Source organism: Rattus norvegicus, chromosome Y, assembly GCF_021556685.1.
Source record: "Rattus norvegicus strain SHRSP/BbbUtx chromosome Y, alternate assembly SHRSP_T2T, whole genome shotgun sequence".
Classification (NCBI taxonomy): Eukaryota; Metazoa; Chordata; class Mammalia; order Rodentia; family Muridae; genus Rattus; species Rattus norvegicus.
The window spans coordinates 37666308-37688006 of record NC_141555.1 but is presented as its reverse complement, the minus strand read 5'-3'; positions in this window follow the sequence as shown (position 1 = coordinate 37688006).

The following is a 21699-nucleotide window of genomic DNA, read 5'->3' as shown; positions in this document are numbered from 1 at the left end:
ACCTCTTGGGTTCACTTATTTCTTTTTCTTCTAGAGATTTTACGTGTGCTGTCACGCTGCTGATATATGCTCCCTCCTGTTTCTTCTCCCAAGCATTCAGACCTATAAGTTATTCTCTTAGTACTGCTTTCATTGTGTCACATATGTTTGGGAATGTTGTACCTTCATTTTCATTAAGTTCTAAGGTGTCTTTAATTACTTTCTTTATTTCTTCCTTGACCAAGTTGTCATAAAGTAGAGCATTGTTCAACTTCCATGTATACGTGAGCTTTCTGTTATTATTATTAGTATTGAAGACCAGTCTTTGTGTGTGGTGGTCTGATATAATGCATGGGATTATATCTATCTTCCTGCATATGTTGAGGCCTGTTTAGTGACTGATTGTATGGTTAATTTTGGAGAAGGTTCCAGGAGGTTCTGAAAATAATGTATATCATTTTATTTTTAGGATGGAATGTTCTATAAATATCTGTTAAATAAATCTGGTTCATAAATTCATTTAGTTTCTCTACATCTCTTTCAAATTCCTATTTCCATGATCTCTCCAGTGATGAGGGTGGGGTGTTGAAATCTCCTACTATTATGTATCATGTGAAGTGCAATGTATGCTTTGTAATTTAGTAAGGTTTCTTTTATGAATGCAGGTGCCCTTTCATTTGGAGTATAGATATATATGATTGAGAGTTCATCTTGGTGGATTTTTCCTTTGATGACTATGAAGTCATCATCCTTCTTATCCTCCTTAGAAAGCCATGTCCATCCTTACCTTTTTAAAGACTTTTGTTTGAAGTTCAATTTTATTTGACATTATAATCCAACTTCAGCTTGCTTCTTCAGGCAATTTTCTTGGAAATTTGTTTTCCAGCCATGTACTCTTAGGTAGTATTCGTCTTTGTCTCTGAGGTGTGTTTACTGCCTACAGCAAAATGCTCGATACTCTTTATGTATCCCTTCTGTGAGTCGGTGACTTTTCATTGGGGAATTCAGTTCATTGATGTTGAGAGTTATTTATTTTTCTAGTTAGAGGTAGAATTATGTTTGATTACCTCTTTTCATTTCATTGCAAGGAAATTATATTCTTGTTTTCGGTATGATGTATTTTCTCTCCTTGTGTTGGTGTTTTCCATTTATTATCTTTTGTAGGCCTGGATTTGCTGAAAGTGATTTCATAAATTTGGTTTTTTCATGGAATATCTTGGTTTCTTTGTCTCTATTACTTGAAAGTTTTACTGGATACAGTAACCAGGTCTGGGAATTGTGCTCTCTTAGGGTCTATTTGACATCTGTCCAGGGTATTCTCAGTTTCATAGTCTCTGGTGAGAAGTCTGGTGTAATTCTTATAGATCTGAATACATACATACATATATATATATATATATATATATATATATATATATATATATATATATATATATATATATATATATATCACTTGGACTTTTTCCCTTACTGCTTTTTATATTCTTTCTTTGTCTTGCACATTTGGTGTTTTGACTATTATGTGATGGGAGGAATTTCTCTTCTGCTCCAATCTATTTGGAGTTCTGTGGGCTTCTTGTTTGTTCATGGGCATCAATTTTTTAGGATAGGGAAGTTTTCTTTTTTAATGTTGTTGAAGATATTTACTGGCCCTTTAAGTTGGGAGTCATCTCTTCTTCTATACCTATTAGCCTCAGGTTTGAACTTTTCCTTTTGTCCTGGATTTCCTGTATGTTTTGGGCCAGGAACTTTTTGTTTTCCATTATCTTCATCAGTTGTGTCGATGATTTCTATGGAATCTCCTGTCCCTGAGATTCTCTCTTCTATCTCTTGCCTTCTGTTGGTGATTCTTGTATCTACAGCTCCTTGTCTCTTCCTTGGTTTTTCTCTCTCCTTCTTTGTCAACTTTTTGCTTTCTTTATTATTTCTATTTCTATTTTCAAGTCGTCTACTTGTTTGGTCATGTTTCCTGTAATTCTTTCATGGATGTTTGTGTTTCCTCTCGAAGGGCTTCTACTTGTTCACTTGTGTTTTCCTGCATTTTTCTAAGGGAATTCTTTAGGTTTCTCTCAAAGTCCTCCATCATTATCAATGACTGTGATTTTAAATCTAAATCTTGCTTTTCTGGTGTGTTTAAATATCCAGTATTTTCTTTGGTGGGAAAACTGGGCTCTGCTGATGCCACGTAGTATTGGTTTTTGTTTCTTAGGTTTCTATGCTTGACCCTCTTCATTGGGTTGTCTCTGGTATTTGCTTGTCATGCTGCTTCTGAGAGTGACTTGACCCTGCTGTAGTCCTCTGTGTCAGCACTATTGTAGAACTTTTTTCCTGTTTTCTTTTAGACTTTCCTGTGAACAGGTGTTCTGTTCTCATGGGTGTAGGCACTCCTGGAGACATTCGTCCAGCTCTAGCTGCAGGCAGGAATCAAATGATCATGACCCTGGTTGTTTCTGTATGACCTTGCCCTCCATGGCCAAAGTTGGACTGTGGGAAACACTCTTGGGATTGTACGGTGGGAAGGTGGGTATTCTCCTCTGACTTTTCAGGAAATCCACACTCTTGAGGGTCCAACTCTCACCCCTATGGGATTTGGATACAGGGAACTGTTTTGCCCTTCAGTGCAGTCCTCGGTACAGACCAGAACCGTGGGTACAGGTAGCTGACTGTTCCTATATCCCAGTGTCCAGAAGCACTGTTCAATTTCTCCTTGCATCAGGGATGTGGGCTGGGGTGGGCCGATGTGTGAACCTGTCCTGCAGCCTCAAGATTTCCTGCGAATAATTTTTATTGCACAAATTTAAATGTAAATATAACATTCTGGTTCTTGAGGTGATTTTCCGGATATTTAACTGGCAGAGGAAAGGCCTTACTCTCTAGCTAGAGAGCTACCTATACAAATACAGAAACTACTTATGAAAACGAAGTTTCAGTTCTCTGCACCCAAATCCTGTGGGAGGGAGAGCTAAACCTACAGAGAGGCAGACACGCCTGGGAAACCAGTAGAGACTGCACTCTGCGCACATCCAGATGCCAGAGGAAAACACCAAACGCCATCTGTAACCCTGGTGCACGGAGGCTCCCAGAAAGAGCGGCGCAGATCTTCTCGGTTGCTGCCGCCGCAGAGAGGACTTAGGCAGTACCCCACGAGCACACTTGAGCCTCGGAACCTCATGTAGGACCAACTTTTCCCCTGCAAGTCACCTGCTGGTGAACTCAAGACACAGGCCCACAGGAACAGCTGAAGACGTGTAGAGAGGAAAAACTACACGCCCGAAAGCAGAACACTCTGTCCCCATAACTAGCTGAAAGGAAACAGGAAAACAGGTCTACAGCACTCCTGATGCACAGGCTTATAGGACAGTCTAGCCACTGTCAGAAATAGCAGAACAAAGTAACACTAGAGATAATCTGATGGCGAGAGGCAAGCGCAGGAACCCAAGCAACAGAAACCAAGACTACATGGCATCATCGGAGCCCAATTCTCCCACCAAACTAAAAATGGAATATCCAAACACACCAGATAAGCAAGAACTAGTTTCAAAATCATATTTGATAATGATGCTGGAGGACTTCAAGAAAGACGTGAAGAACTCCCTTAGAGAGCAAGTAGAAGCCTACAGAGAGGAATCACAAAAATGTCTGAAAGAATTCCAGGAAAACATAAATAAACAAGTAGAAACCCTTAGAGAGAAGACACAAAAATCCCTGAAAGAATTCCAGGAAAACACAATCAAACAGTTGAAGGAATTACAAATGGAAATAGAAGAAATCAAGAAAGAACACATAGAAACAACCCTGGATATAGAAAAACAAAAGAGGAGACAAGCAGCTGTAGATACAAGCTTCACCAACAGAATACAAGAGATGGAAGAGAGAATCTCAGGAGCAGAAGATTCCCTAGAAATCATTGACTCAACTGTCAAAGTTAATGTAAAGCAGAAAAAGCTACTGGTCCAAAACATACAGGAAATCCAGGACTCAATGAGAAGATCAAACCTAAGGATAATAGGTATAGAAGAGAGTGAAGACTCACAGCTCAAAGGACCAGTTAATATCTTTAACAAAATCATAGAAGAAAACTTCCCTAACTTAAAAAAGATATACCCAAAGGCATACAAGAAGCCTAAGGACTCCAAATAGATTGGACCAGAAAAGAAACACCTCCCGTCACATAATAGTCAAAACACCAAACACACAAAATAAAGAATATTAAAAGCAGTAAGGGAAAAAGGTCAAGTAACATATAAAGGCAGACCTATCAGAATCACACCAGACTTTTCTCCAGAAACTATGAAGGCCAGAAGATCCTGGACTGATGTCATACAGACCCTAAGAGAACACAAGTGCCAGCCCAGGTTACTGTATCCTGCAAAACTCTCAATTAACATAGATGGAGAAACCAAGATATTCCATGACAAAACCAAATTTACACAATATCTTTCTACATATCCAGCACTACAAAGGATAATAAAGGGAAAAGCCCAACATAAGGAGGCAAGCTGTACACTAGAAGAAGCAAGAAACTAATCGTCTTGGCAACAAAACAAAGAGAAGAAAAGCACAAAAACATAACCTCACATCCAAATATGAATATAAGAGGAAGCAATAATCACTATTCCTTAATATCTCTCAACATCAATGGCCTCAACTCCCCAATAAAAAGACATTGATTAACAAACTGGATATGCAACTAGGACTCTGCATTCTGCTGCCTACAGGAAACACACCTCAGAGACAAAGACAGACACTACCTCAGAGTGAAAGGCTGGAAAACAACTTTCCAAGCAAATGGTCAGAAGAAGCAAGCTGGAGTAGCCATTCTAATATCAAATAAAATCAATTTTCAATAAAAAGTCATCAAAAAAGATAAGGAAGGACACTTCATATTCATCAAAGGAAAAATCCAACAGATGAACTCTCAATCCTAAATATCTATGCCCCAAATACAAGGGCACCTACATACGCAAAAGAAACCTTACTAAAGCTCAAAACACACATTGCACCTCACACAGTAATAGTGGGAGATTTCAACACCCCATTCTCATCAATGGACAGATTTTGGAAACAGAAATTAAACAGAGATGTAGACAGACTAAGAGAAGTCATGAGCCTAATGGACTTAACGGATATTTATAGAACATTCTATTCTAAAGCAAAAGGATATACCTTCTTCTCAGCTCCTCATTGTACTTTCTCCTAAATTGACCATATAGTTGGTCAAAAAACGGGCCTCAACTGGTACAGAAAGATAGAAATAATCCCATGCGTGCTATCAGACCACCACAGCCTAAAACTGGTCTTCAATAACAATAAGGGAAGAATGCCCACATATACGTGGAAATTGAACAATGCTCTACTCAATGATAACGTAGCCAAGGAAGAAATATAGAAAGAAATTAAAAACTTTTTGGAAGTTAATGAAAATGAAGGTACAACATACCCAAACTTATGGGACACAATGAAAGCTATGCTAAGAGGAAAACTCATAGCGCTGTGAGCCTGCAGAAAGAAACAGGAAAGAGCATATGTCAGCAGCTTGACAGCGCACCTAAAAGCTCTATAGCAAAAAGAAGCAAATACACCCAGGAGGAGTAGAAGGCAGGAAATAATCAAACTCACAGCTGAAATCAACCAAGTAGAAACAAAAAAGACCATAGAAAGAATCAACAGAACCAAAAGGTGGTTATTTGAGAAAATCAACAAGATAGATAAACCCTTAGCCAGACTAACGAGAGGACCCATAGAGTGTGTCCAAATTAACACAATTAGAAATAAAAAGGGAGACATACCTACAGATTCAGAGAAAAATTAAAAAAAAATATCATCATATTTTACTATAAAAGCCTATATTCAACAAAACTAGAAAATCTACAGGAAATGGACAATTTCCTAGACAAATACCAGGTACCGAAGTTAAATCAGGAACAGATAAACCAGTTAAACATCCCCATAACTCCTAAGGAAATAGAAGCAGTCATTAAAGGTCTCCCAACCAAAAAGTGTCCAGGTCCAGACGATTTTAGTGCAGAATTCTATCAAACCTTCATAGAAGACCTCATACCAATATTATCCAAACTAATCCACAAAATTGAAACAGATGGATCACTCCCGAATTCCTTCTGTGAAGCCACAATTACTCTTATACCGAAACCACACAAAGACCCAACAAAGAAAGAGAACTTCAGAACATTTTCCCTTATGAATATCGATGCTAAAATACTCAATAAAATTCTGGCAAACCGAATCCAAGAGCACATCAAAACAATCATCCACCATGATCAAGTAGGCTTCATCCCAGGCATGCAGGGATGGTTTAATATACAGATAACCATCAACGTGATCCATTATATAAACAAATTGAAAGAACAAAACCACATGATCATTTCATTAGATGCTGAGAAAGCATTTGACAAAATTCAACACCACTTCATGATAAAAGTACTGGAAAGAATAGGAATTCAAGGCCCATACCTAAACATAGTAAAAGCCATAAACAGCCAACCAGTTGCTAATATTAAACTAAATGGAGAGAAACTTGAAGCAATCCCACTAAAATCAGGGACTAGACAAGGCTGCCCCCTCTCTCCCTACTTATTCAATATAGTTCTTGAAGTTCTAGCCAGAGCAATCAGACAACAAAAGGAGGTCAACGGGATACAGATCAGAAAAGAAGAAGTCAAAATATCACTATCTGCAGATGATATGATAGTTTATTTAAGTGATCCCAATAGTTCCACCAGAGAACTACTAAAGCTGATAAACAACTTCAGCAAATTGGCTGGGTATAAAATTAACTCAAATAAATCAGTAGCCTTCCTCTACACAAAAGAGAAACAAGCCGAGAAAGAAATTAGGGAAACGACACCCTTCATAATAGACCCAAATAATATAAAGTACCTCGGTGTGACTTTAACCAAGCAAGTAAAAGATCTGTACAATAAGAACTTCAAGACACTGAAGAACGAAATTGAAGAAAACCTCATAAGATGGAAAGATCTCCAATGCTCATGGATTGGCAGGATTAATATAGTAAAAATGGCCATTTTGCCAAAAGCGATCTACAGATTCAATGCAATCCCGATCAAAATACCAATCCAATTCCTCAAAGAGTTAGACAGAACAATTTGCAAATTCATCTGGAATAACAAAAAACACAGCATAGCTAAAACTATCCTCAACAATAAAAGGAGTTCAGGGGGAATCACTATCCCTGAAGTCAAGCAGTATTACAGTGCAATAGTGATTAAAAACTGCATGGTATTGGTACAGAGACAGAAAGATAGACCAATGGAATAGAATTGAAGACCCAGAAATAAACCCACAAACCTATGGTCACTTGATTTTTTACAAAGGAGCAAAAACCATCCAATGGAAAAAAGATCGCATTTTCAGCAAATGGTGCTAGTTCAACTGGAGGGCAACATGTAGAAGTATGCAGATTGATCCATGTTTATCACCCTGTAGAAAGCTTAAGTCCAAGTGGATCAACGACCTCCACATCAAACCTGATATGCTCAAACTAATAGAAGAAAAACTAGGGAAGCATCTGGAACACATGGGCACCAGAAAAAATTTCCTGAACAAAACACCAATGGCTTATGCTCTAAGATCAAGAATGGACAAATGGGATCTCATAAAACGGCAAAGCTTCTGTAAGGCAAAGGACACTGTGGTTAGGACAAATCGGCAACCAGCAGATTGGGAAAAGATCTTTACCAATCCTACAACAGATAGAGGCCTTATATCCAAAATATACAAAGAACTCAAGAAGTTAGACCACAGGGAGACAAATAACCCTATTAAAAAATGGGGTCAGAGCTAAACAAAGAATTCACAGCTGAGGAATGCCGAATGGCTGAGAAACACCTAAAGAAATGTTCAACATCTTTAGTCATAAGGGAAATGCAAATCAAAACAACCCTGAGATTTCACCTCACACCAGTGAGAATAGCTAAGATCAAAAACTCAGGTGACAGCAGATGCTGGCGAGGATGCGGATAAAGAGGAACACTCCTCCATTGTTGGTGGGATTGCAGACTGGTACAACCATTCTGGAAATCAATCTGGAGGTTCCTCAGAAAATTGGACATTGAACTGCCTGAGGATCCAGCTATACCTCTCTCGGGCATATACCCAAAAGATGCCCCAATATATAAAAAAGACATGTGCTCTACTATGTTCATCGCAGCCTTATTTATAATAGCCAGAAGCTGGAAAGAACCCAGATGCCCTTCAACAGAGGAATGGATACAGAAAATGTGGTACATCTACACAATGGAATATTACTCAGCTATCAAAAACAACGGCTTTATGAAATTCGTAGGCAAATGGTTGGAACTGGAAAATATCATCCTGAGTGAGCTAACCCAATCACAGAAAGACATACATGGTATGCAGTCACTGATAAGTGGCTATTAGCCCAAATGCTTGAATTACCCTAGATGCCTAGAACAAATGAAACTCAAGACAGATGATCAAAATGTGAATGCTTCACTCCTTCTCTAAAAGGGGAACAAGAATACCATTGGCAGGGAAGTGAGAGGCAAAGATTAAAACAGAGACTGAAGGAACTCCCATTCAGAGCCTGCCCCACATGTGTCCCATACATATACAGACACCCAATTAGACAAGATGGATGAAGCAAAGAAGTGCAGACCGACAGGAGCCTGATGTACATCGCTCCTGAGAGACACAGCCAGAATACAGCAAATACAGGTGAATGCCTGCAGCAAACCACTGAACTGAGAATAGGACCCCCGTTGAAGGAATCAGAGAAAGAACTGGAAGAGCTTGAAGGGGCTCGAGACCCCATATGTACAACAATGCCAAGCAACCAGAGCTTCCAGGGACTAAGCCACTACCTAAAGACTATACATGCACTGACCCTGGACTCTGACCTCTTAGGTGGCAATGAATATCCTAGTAAGAGCACCAGTGGAAGGGGAAGCCCTGAGTCCTGCTAAGACTGAACCCCCTGTGAACTAGACTGTTTGGGGGAGTGTGGCAATGGGGGGAGGGTTGGTGGGGAACACCCATAAGGAAGGGAAGGGGGGAGGGGGATGTTTGCCCGGAAACCAAAGAATTATTATTAAGTATTAAATAAATAAAAATAATTGAAAAAAATGGGTCACAATGTATACCGACCTTTCCATGCTGCTATGCAAATGGAATATTTTGATAATGTGACAGGTTTATAACTATTTCATCTTAGCTTCTCAGTAGTCTGTACTTTATGCCTCTGAACAATAAATATGTTGCCCTATTATACACACAGAAAAAAAGAAAAGGAAGTTTCTTTAAAAATATTTCAAATTATAAAAGTATTCATTTTCTGTGTTAGCTGTGGGAAGGTTGTTTATTTGTTTTTGTTAATTTGTTTGTTTTAATTGAAAATTGAGACATATTTACAAAACATCAAAATAAGTGTGAAATCCATCACAATAGAATCCTCTGCATTCCAGTAATTTTTCTACAAGAGCAAAGTCCACTGAGAGGTCAACTATCTACAACAAACCTACTGCTTAATAATTGTCAGAGCTTTAAGTCTGTCTCATGTTCTCTACACTTAGATTTTTATAACTTTTGCATGAATGGGTGCAGATCTAATGTAATAGATCTAATAAGCTAGTATACGTGATTATGTCTCCTGCCCCCATGAGAAAGTACGTATTGTTTTGTTCTTTTGTTGTTGATGTTTGGGGAGCTATCTTTTTCATTATCCCCAATAGAAAATTAATCTAGTGATGAATTATTGAATAGAAACGAAAATTATGTATGATGATGAGAAGTTCCCCAAAACAGAGTGTACACAAAGTTAAATCTGAAATGTGTGTTGGTAGACATGCACACATGCTCTTGACTCATGTAGCTGACAAGCATTCAACTCCAGATCAACTTAAGTGATTTGGGAAATTAACTTATTTCACATAGAAGCAATCCAATGGGGAATATATTTTTTCTTAGTCGCTTCTTTAAGTGATCTAATGGTGAAATGGGATGTAAACAAATACTGTTACCCTGCATTTTTGTTTATACTAACATTTTAATTCATGTTCAATCTCCATGTGCTCTTTCTCTATTTTGTTTCTCTGTGTCTGTGTTTTGCATGAATATATAGGCACACATGTGTATGTGGCATACATGTGAGTGCATGTGCATGTGTATGTGTGTGTGTGTGTGTGTGTGTCTTATATGGTATTTGTAAACATAGGTAACATGTGTATATATAATTTGGATATACTGAAACTCACGTTTGATTTGTGGATCAACCATGTGACTGATCTACTCACAAATCTCTGAAATCCCATTATATCAAGTGAATAGAGAGAGAAGCTAATAAGCAGGTGGTATCTCCTATTCTACCCTTGTAAGGAGAAAGTATTTTTTGGCAAGAAAAGCCAAACTTCAGCAAAGACATACACACCCCAAAAAAACAGGTAAGGTTATGTCATTTGAAGAGAAAAGATATCAACTGGGAGAAAAATGAGTTTGACACATCTTCAATGCTTGAGAGACATGAGATTGAACTTCAGAAGATATAATGGGATGGGACCGACAGAATCTCTAAGGAGCCAAAATAAGCTAAACACTGGAAATTCTCATTACATGAGAGCTCACGGATTGGTAAGTATGGTAAAAATAATGATAAGAACTTTGCAGACCATATTCAATATCCATATAAGGCTACAATTTGAACAAGGTGAAATGTAGTCACCACCACAGTGCTAACAACTACTTTATCAGTTACAGTGTGAAATACAGAGTTTAACTGTAGACAGAAGAGAAGGATGTTATCTGAAAACAGACAAGGCTGTGCTGGAACTGAACAGTTTTCCATGTAAGTAACCAAGCAAGAATACAGCAGCTGCCTGATGCAAAAGTGAGCAAAGAGGAATGAACTGCATAGATACTATGTGTACAGAAATACAGGCAATTTGGTAGAATTTTAAGATGTTGAGATGAAAGAATAGGAAGAAATTTCTATCAAGCAAGGCTCCATGTCTTGCTCTTACAATACCCACATTTAAGAGACCGAGGGAGAGGAACTAGGAATTTCAGGTTAGCCTGGAATACATATCAAGACACCACCTCTTTTTTCTCTTTTTTTAAATTTAAATCAATAGTCTGATTGATAGAATATCATGAACAATATTAAGAAAACAGTAATTTAAAGCCTACGCAATCATACTCTCTCTAAGAAAACATGTTCTATAAAGAGACTGGAGGGGTTGGGGATTTAGCTCAGTGGTAGAGCGCTTGCCTAGGAAGCACAAGGCCCTGGGTTCAGTCCCCAGCTCCAAAAAAAAAAGAACCAAAAAAAAAAAGAGACTGGAACTATTAAGTTACAGATAACAGCTGCCATATTGAACGATGCATCATGAAGAATTATGGTGTTGTTTGGTTGATCCTTCTTCTCTTTCATGGCTCATTTTACACTTCTTAAGATTTGTTTCTGTACACATCATTATTGTGCAGACATCTAGATGTTCACTGCCTTTAAATTTATGTATGTAAACCAGTAATTATTTATTTATCCAATGATTATTTGATTTTAATTCATCTTCAAAAATGATGAGTCTTGAGGAAATGATAACTTTATTGTGTGGGTTTGAATATTCATAATGGCAAACAGAGAAAAATCTGGGCCCAACACACACATACACACACAAACACACACACACACACACACACACACAAACACACACACACACACACACAGGGTGGTTGGAGAGACTATACCTGTGGCATCAGGAAAGCATAGAGATGAGTGGGTGGATCAGTTTTTCTGTATAACATTGATAACTAGTTAATGATAAGAATGTGTAAAAATCGAGATACACTCAAGGTTTTCTTTTCCTTCGTTTGAATGATTGCTTATACAGCCTGTGAAACTGAACTTAAACCGAAGGTAAATCTTCCGCCTGATCATCATTAGTCCAGGACTACATGTTTCCAAATTCTTTTGTAAATATTTGGACACTTGGCTCAATGCTTAGCACACTTTGAAAAATTCCCTGGTGTTAAGAGAGAAAGTATAAGATATGAAATTATGTGAGAAAAAAATCTTTTCTAAGCTTTGATTTTTGTAACTGCAGACTGACTTTGACTCTGAAGTAACTGAGGCTTTAAAATACTAAAAAATTAATATCTCTCATCTACAATAATCCTAAAAATTGCTTACTGTTCTGTGTTTCTGGAGATGAGTGTCAATTATGTCAATTGCTCTTTGTGGCAGGAGAAGGGCTTGACTGTCAAATGCTTTGCAAATGCCAAGTTCTCTGAGGTCCCTGGAGAATGCTTCCTTCTGTTCACCCACATTCTTCTCTCATTGCCTTAGCTATCTTCACCAGTCCATCTCTACACACCCCCATGTACTTCTTTCTGGTGAACTTATGTATCCTGGAAATTGGTTACATGGGCTTTGTCACACCTAAGGTGTGGAGAGCCTTGTACTTACGACTCTCTCAGGAGGGATGTACCACACAGATGTTTTTCTTCACACTTTTTGGTATAACTGAGTGATGCATATTGGCACCCATGCCTTTGCCCAGCGTATGGCCCAGCTTCACTATGCAACCCAAATGAGTCGCGGTCTGTGTGTCCATTTGGCAATTATTTCATGGAGAATGGGATGCCCTGTAGGTTTGGGACAAAACTACTTGAGGCCCAAATCTAATCACCCATCAGGAGTTGATAATCTCTTGGTCTATACAGCAGTGACATTCATGATGAACACCATCATCTAAAGCCTAAATAAACAAGAAGTCAAGGCTGCATTGAGAAAAACTCTGGGTCTGAAGAAAGTTGTGATAACAAATAGGTAATTGAGGATCACAAAGTGCTTTTTCAAAAAGGTGCATAGTCTGTGAAAGAAAGAAAACAAAACCACTGTGCTCTTTCTGGCTGTCTTGAAACAAACTTTTAGAAACATAACTTTGTTTTAGAGTGTTCTCTACATTCACCACCATTCTTAATTGCAAACAGTGGTAAAGTACGATTACTATTAAATAAGTTTAGTAGATTAGTCCAGTACTTAAATATTTTGATCTGGGCAGAGTTTAAACCACATGCTAATGTCTCAGGGTCCTTGAAAGTTCTCTGTATCCTTTCTTAGCTATTTGGAGATCTTCCAAGAAATACTTCCAAGTGATCTCAGCTCATTTTGCTACAATTCCATATTCCTCAGTACATGTAAATTCATTTCACTGGACTGGAACTCCTAAGTAGTTCTCAGGGGAGTGAATTGTTAGACTCTGCTTTGTGTACCATTTGGTCAGTCCACATGTCAGATTTGGGCACCCAGCGCCTATGATTTTGGAACAGGAGTAATCATTCTTCCCTTTTATGATTTCTAACAGGGTGTTGGAAAAGAATTTCAGCCAGGTGATTCTCAAAATCAACATCATAGTTTCAGATAAACACAAACACACACACACACACACACACACACACACACACAAACACATCTGCATGCATGCACACATTATAAAGGAAAATAAGTGAGTTTACAAGTGACAGAAGACTAATATAAAAGGTCAGCTAGTGTTAGAAAATTAGATACTGGTTTTTATTCCCCAATAAAATAAAATTAGAATCTTGGGTCTTTATGTGTATAATGAAAGAAAAATAGAATTCCATTTTGGTGTGCAGACAATATGGAAGATTTTAAAATATAAATTACAGTGATACTAAAACTAGAGTATTGTTTGAGTCATGAGTCACCCAAACATTAAGACATTGATTATATTTTCCTCAGAAGTCTTGTTTTGAGTCTACTTAGAGGTAGGAAGGGCCATTAAGGCCAAAGTTTTGGAAAAAAAATGACCGAGAAACTGAAAACAAAGCCTAAAATTTTGAAGAGACACACAGTCTTTTCATAGTATTTAAGTAATTCTTCTAAAACTTCTATTACTTTAAAAGGAAATCCAATAGAAAAATACATTAAAATATTTTTTAACTATCAAAGGAAAATAATTTAAAATAATTTCATTGCTCCCTAATGGGGCGATATTAAGATGCCAGGTGTCCACCTAGTGCTGAACTGAGACAAAAAAAGCAGGAAACAATTTTTGGTATCTGCATCAAGTACATACAATCTCAACGTAAAAAAGAAAAAAAACGCTAGGCAAATCCAAAATCAGAGACATTCTACCAAAGTAATTATTTCTCTTCAAAGGTCTGGTCATAGAAGATAAAAATAGTAATGAATTATCACAGAATAGAATAACGTACAGTATGTAATAATTGAATGTCAATGGATTTCTGGATTGGATATGGGCATAGAATATAGAAAGTGTACAGTAGTACAAACATTGCTTTTATGATTTGGTCAACCTACTGTGGTACTTGTAATATGTTTTTTTTTCAATTATCTAATTTTTGAGAATTAGTTATTAGATGGATTATGTAATATAAAATTCAGGAGTGGGGTACGATACAAAAGAGTATTGTTTCCTATCAATTAAATCTGATATTTTTCTGTATATTTTGACTTCTGCTTATTTTTTGTATTTATTCATTTTATTAATTTCTTTATGTCTCAAATGCTGCCCTCCTTCCTATTTTCCCCCTCAGAGTCCCTTACCTCAACCCCCATCCCTTTCACATTTCTTCTTTTAAAAAGACAAAACAACAGTAACTAAGGCATGTTTACTCCCTGAATAGCCATTCATTTGAACATGTATTAGAAAGTCTACAACATTGATAGTGCAGATATCAGAAATAGTTCCTAAAATGATCTTCAAAAATTATATATTCTCCAGTTATCAGCTATCAGCTATCAGGTATCAGCTTGACAAAACTGGAAGAAATCCAGAACATGAATATCCTTGTTCATATATACATAGAGAAAAATGATCAGACAACAAGAAAAACAGATAGCAGCATTCCTGGATTCAACAGAAGAGGACCTCAGTTCCTGTAATATATTCTGCATGAGTTTAGAGACTCTATGAGCTAATACTTGAAAATAAACACCTACAATATCCAACAAAAACTAACCACAAACTGAAACCTTTATAAAAGTTAAACAAATATGTGGAAAGTATAATTTTTCAGCTATGTATGAGTATACTAAGGTATATTATATGTATATTAATAAAATTTAAATTTTATTACTGCAAATTTTTATTACAATTTTTTAAATAAATAGATTTAAAGTGACTCAGGTGATTGCTAACTTTTTCTGGCTTTGATTATTATGGATCAATACAATTTTTATTTGACTGTGATTATCACTTTGAATATTCAGGTAAATCAAATGATTTCAACAAGGAACAGCTTAGTACTTTTTGTTGTACTTATGTAAGTGTATTACCTGCTTGTCTACATGTGAGACATATGCATGCCTTCTGCCCAGGAGGTTGAAGAGCATGTGAGATTCCGTGATGCTGAAATTACAGCCACCTGTAAGCTGTAACATGGGAGCTGGGGATTGGCCCTGGGTCCTCTGCAAGTACAGATAGTGCTATTAATCACCGAATCATTTCTTCATATTCAGCAAACGCCATTTTTTTTGTAAATATAGTGCCTAAGCTGCCTGTCTTCTGCATAGACCACTGTTGTCTCAAATGTGATAATTTAATATTAAATTCACAGAATTGCTTCTTACCTTCATATATATATATATATATATATATATATATATATATATATATATATATATATATTCTCACACACACAACACACACACACACACACACACACACAACTGCATCCTTCCTTCAAGTAGACCTAGTTATTTATATAGTTATTTGTTTATTTATGCACTTTACATACTGCACTCTGGCCCCCTCTAGTTCACACTTCTCACAATCTATCTCCCAGCCCTTTCTCCTCTAAGGAGTTTCAGACCCCACAGGGTTATTCTTTCATGATGCATGTCCAGTCTCTGTGATGCTAGTCACATCCTCTGCCACTGAGTCCAGACACATCAGTCTAGATGGATAGGGGTGGGGAGGTTGAGGTCATATACAGAAAGAGGCCTAGACCTGGGGTAAGAATGTTGCCCATGAATCAATGGGTTTTTCCTTACTTGAGACTCACAGCCTCAGTGATATCCACCTGAAGAGCCCTCCTCCTGTAGCCAGAGAGCAACCAAAATGGAGTGATAGAGACACTAACTTTTGACCCAAATGTATTCTGACCACAGGAAATGCAGGGTCCGTGCATAGAGCAGAGAGTGAGGAATGGTCATCCAATGGTTAGTACAGATTGAGAAGTCCCCCATGGATCAGCACCGATCCTTGACACTATTAATGACACTCTGCTATGCTTGCAGACAGGAGTCTAGTCTCAGAGACTCCACAAATCTGCTCACTCAGTCAGATGCAAAAACCCATTAGTCAAACCACAGTTGGAGCTTGGGGATTCTGATGGAAGAATAGAATGAAAAAGTTTATGGCCTCTAAGGACATAGGCACTCCACAGTCTTTGTCTTCATGTGGATACCTAACAACTAGAATTGGAATTTCCCAAAACATATTGTCTGTTGATGGGATATCTGTTTCTTTAAAATTCATTTATTTACTTACTCACTTTACATCCAAAAATCGGTGCTCCGTCTTCATGGGATGGCAACACTCATTTTCGATGGCACCTGTAAAAAGACAAAGCTACACATTTGCTACCTATGTCCTGGGGGCTCAGGTTCTGTCCACTTTCACTCTCTGATTGGTAGTTCAGTCTTTGGCAGATCACAAGAATCACTGTGAGTTGACTCTATTGTTCTTCCTATGGAGTCCCTCATATCATCTGGGCCTCAATTCTTCACCTGTTTTTCTTTGTTTTTTTTTTAAGATTTCCCAAGCTCCAGCTAGTGTTTGGTCATGAATCTTTACACTTGTTTCTCTCAGCTGTTGGGTGGAGTCACTCAAAGGACAGTTATGCTAGGAATCTGTCTACAATCACGATAGAGTATCTTTAATAGTGTCAGGGATCGGTGCTTGACCACGAGGTAGTTCTCAATCTATGCTAACCATTGGTTGGACGTTCCTTCCATGTCTGTTGTATCTATATTTGTCTCAGAAGATCTTGTAGGCTGTGTTCATTTTGGTTTGAACGTTTTGTGGGTGTGTTTTCTTCCGTGTCACATCATTGGGAGTCATGCCTGGCTACAGAAATGGCAAATTAAGGTTCTGTATCTCTATTGCTAGACTCACCCCAATAGACACCCTGGGGATTCGCCTTTTACCATTCTCTGGCAATTTCTAGAGATGTGCACCCCACACTTGTGATTTCCATTCCCTTTTCCCTGCAATCACTATACCTAATTCTTCCAAACTCACTATACTTAATTCCTCCAACATACTCCCTTCTCTACCTCCCCTTCTATTCAGTTTCCTCCCTCCCTCCATCCGCCTCAATATCTATTCTGCTGAATGCATTTTAAAGTCAATATTTAGGAAAAAACACTAAGCAAGTATAGGAAGTATTCCATAAGTACTTGTGGTGGAAGTTTAGGCAAGACATGAACATATTTAATTTTATAGAGGCCTAAATTACAACATATATTGTTAGAAGAGACACTGTCTACATTATATTCAACATGAAGGAAAACCATTTATATATTCTTTTAAGTTATACAAGAGAATCTATTAAAAGTGTTACACACATCACACAACTTTATTACTTTGAAAACTCTCTTTATTGCAAATATTTACACAATGAAAAGTACAAAGGTTTAAACTCATGTGAGTATACTTTGTTGTAAAGTTAAAGTTTATATATACGGGTTGATGACAACAGCCATCTCAGATTCACAGGGGATAAATACATCAGGGAGTTCTCTATTACCTTACCTGTCTTCTTTCCTTTATTCCTGATGAAGACTCAACTCATCGGCAGCCCCTGCTGTGAGAGATAGATCATAAAATGCCTAACGGTCTACAACCCAGAGTACATCGATAGAAAAGATAAAAGACAACATCTCCAAATAGTATATGCAATCGAAACTTTCTTGTAGTTTTAAAAAAAAAATTCAAAGAACAAACCACATCCGAGGTTATAACCACATATTGGAAACGGTAGCTGTAGGAAGCATTCAGGGGATTTTAAACATCTGCACCTAAGATCGAAACTGCCTCCGTCAACATGAAGGTTTATTCCTTTGGCAAGAAAGTCAGTCTTTCTCTTGACAGTCGTGCAGTCTGTCCTTCACTAGAGTGACGGCCATGCTATATGAATGTGTACAGATAAACACATACCGGTTTTCACATCTTCAAATAATTTCAAGAAGAACCTGAAAGATAATATATAATGTTCCAGAGAAAAAAATACAGGAATTTAAATTAGCCAGCATTAATATGTTGTTAAAATTTTCTGCCTACAATATTTTAATAATTTTGACTCTTCCTGCTATAAATGAAAAGATGGTTATGTAATGTCTACCAACCCCCAAAACCTGTAATATTGTGAAAACTGTCTTATTTCTCCATAACTTGGGTCTTTGGTCACCAACCTTCTCATTGACTATCTAAATTCTGTTCCTCAAATAGATCAGAAGACTATGTGAGGGTGTCACTCTCATGTAGAAGACCAAGGAACTTTCTGTACTTGCATGTATTTGCTCTTGGGAACATGTAAATGAAACTTTCAGTTTCAAGAACTAAAACATGGCCGTCGAATGGGACACACATGGAAAATAATCTTCCTGCCATCAGTGAACATTAGCACACTGGTAACAGCACAGACAATAAAATAATGTAATAATCCTGGAATAGTAATAATAATAATAATAATAATAATAATAATAATAATAATATAATGATGATTATTTTAATAATAATAATAATAATAATAATAATAATAATAGAATAATCCCCTCAAGGGATCACAGACTAAGTAAAGTAAATATTGAGACATGTTTTTCAAGGGTTATTTTACCCATGAAAGCTATTTTCACTAGGACAGACTCCTCATACATGAAAATCACTCAACCTTTCATGACTTCACAGAGAGATTTGAGAACCAGGGTGGTCTTTTCTTAGGACAGGAGAAAGATTTGCCAACTTTCCAAAAAGAAAAGCAAACCAGACAGTCTGTGTGAGGATGGTTAGCTTGTGCATGACTAACACACACACACACACATACACACACACACACACACACACACACACACAAACACACATATCCACACACACACAGACACACACACATACACACAGACACACCAAGAGAGACACAGACAGACAAACAGACAGATACACACACACAGATACACACACATACACACACATAAACACACATACACACACATACACACAGAGAGACATACACACATACAAACACTCACACGCATAAAAATACATACAGAGAGACACAACACAGGAACACACATACACACACATAAACACACATACACACACATACACAGAGATAGACACACACAGATGCAAACACACACAAACACTCACACACATAAAAATACACACACAGACACACAGACAGACACATAGATACACAGACAGACACACAGATACACAGACACACACACAGACAAATAGACACACACACACACACACACACACACACACACACACAGACATCTCTGATGTATGCTTCTTAGAGTGTCCAGGTGCAAAAGGATGAAGTGGCCTCTGGAATTAGTCGGTCAACAGAATCTTGGTCTGCCTGCAAGTGAGTTGGGGGTTGCTCCAAGGTATTCAGTGTCACAGCTCTGTTAGAAGGTATTCAGGGACGCGCTGTGTGCATATATTTTACTCAGGTTGAACAAGGGCTACACAAACCTTGAAGATCGGGAAGGGGTTTTCGGGTGGATTTACATCGATGGAGGCTTAAGGTACCAGAAGGGCTCATTTGCTTGAGCTTTTATAATCTTTTTATAATCTCTGTCCCAGCATCGGTCTGTTATTCAGGGATCTCCATTTGACCTCCTCAGAAACCGACTCCACTGAATGTGCCCCATCCCAAAACCTGAGGTTCCACTTGCTTGATTTCAAAAGATTGAAGGTTCAGACTCTGCGTTCTCTATCAGATTAAATACTCGGGAGGTTGTTCTCTAGACGCCATGAACTAACAAGTGCATCCATTGAGTTTCTGCATTAACCTATATGTCCCCCAGTTCTGGCCGGTTCTCTCTGCACAGCTCTATCCCTCCTTCTTCCCCACCAACCTTCAGCTCCTGTCTCAGTCGTCCGCACTTCAATCACAGAATCTGTTACAGTTTTCCTTTCAGAGAGGTTGATGCTTTCCCTCTCACCGGCCTTCTCCTTTCCTTTGTCCTCTCTCCATTTGTGGATTGTAGATAGAATATGATTTGCCTCACACCTGATACCATCCATAGGTAAACACGCGCCATGTTTGTGTCTCTAGGTCTCAGCTCGCTCTCGGGCTGTTTTTTTTTTTTTTTTTTTTTCTAGTTTCAACTATTTTCCATGAAGCTTCATGATAGCATGACCCCATCCCCATGAGGATATGCCCCACTCCCATGATGTCATGCCCCACCTACACGATGTCATGAGCCACACCCATGATGTCACGCCACCATCCCCGTGATGTCATGCCTGTGCCCCTTGCAAGAATGGTTGTATATATTCACCAGGTAACATTCTGAATGCTGCACTGTCACCACACTCCTCCAGGCTCCCACCAATTACAGTCCCTCTTTCTATCCTCTCCCCACCTTCTCTGGGCGAGTGGAGTGCCCTAATGAGTGCACCCTCTCCCCTGGCACATCAAGTCTTTGCAGGGTTAGATTCATCATCTCCCACCAGGTCCTGAAAACGAAGCTCGAGTAGGAGAACAGGATCCAAAGACAGGCGACGGGTTTAGTGAACCCTCGTGAAGACCACTGTGCTCCTCTGCCTCTTTCAGTCCTTTCCTCAGCTCTTTGGTTAGACTCTCTGAGCTCTATCCGATCTTTGGCTGTGCACCTCTGCTTCTGTGTCAGTCAGCTGCTCGGTGGAGCCTTGCAGAGAACAATAATGCTATCCTCCCGTCTGCAAACATGTCAGTGTTTGAGGTTTGCCCGTAGGATAAGTCTCACATCCGGCTACTTATCCTTTGTCCATTCCCTCATTTCTCTTCCATCTCTGTACCTGTGTCTTTTATAGAGAGGGCAATTTCTGTGTCAAAATTTTGGGGGTGGCTTTGTGTCCTTATCCTTCCACTTTTGGTCCTCTGTGGCTATGGAAAGTGACCATTTCAGTATTTGTATCCCCACTGCTCCGAGTCTCAACTAAAGTCACCCTCATACACGCTAGGGTAGCCTCACCAATCCCAGATTGCAGGCAAATCTTAGAGATAGCACCCACCCTGGACAGTCACTGATTTCTCTTTATTCTCTTGGCCCTCTGTCCCTCTTGCTCGTCTCTCTCAAGAAATGATTCTCAAACCCCATTTCCCGTCCCATCCCCTCAGCCACCCATTCCTTTCCTTCCATCTGCCTCCTCTCATTATTTTATTCCTCCTTCTGAGTGAAATTCAATAATTTTTCTTGGGTCTTTCTTCTTGTTTAGCCTCTTTGGTTCCTTAGATCTTAGTGTTTGAATTCTGTACTTTATGGCTAATACCCTCTTTTAAGTGAGTATGTACATGTTATTTTGGGACTCAGTTACTTCATTCAGAACAATACTTTCTCATTCCATCTACTCCACTGCATCTTCACAATGTCCTTATTTTTCATAACTGTGTAGTATTCCATAGTGTAAATGAACCACATTTTCTGTAGCCATTCTTTGGTTGAGGGGCTTCTGGGTTATT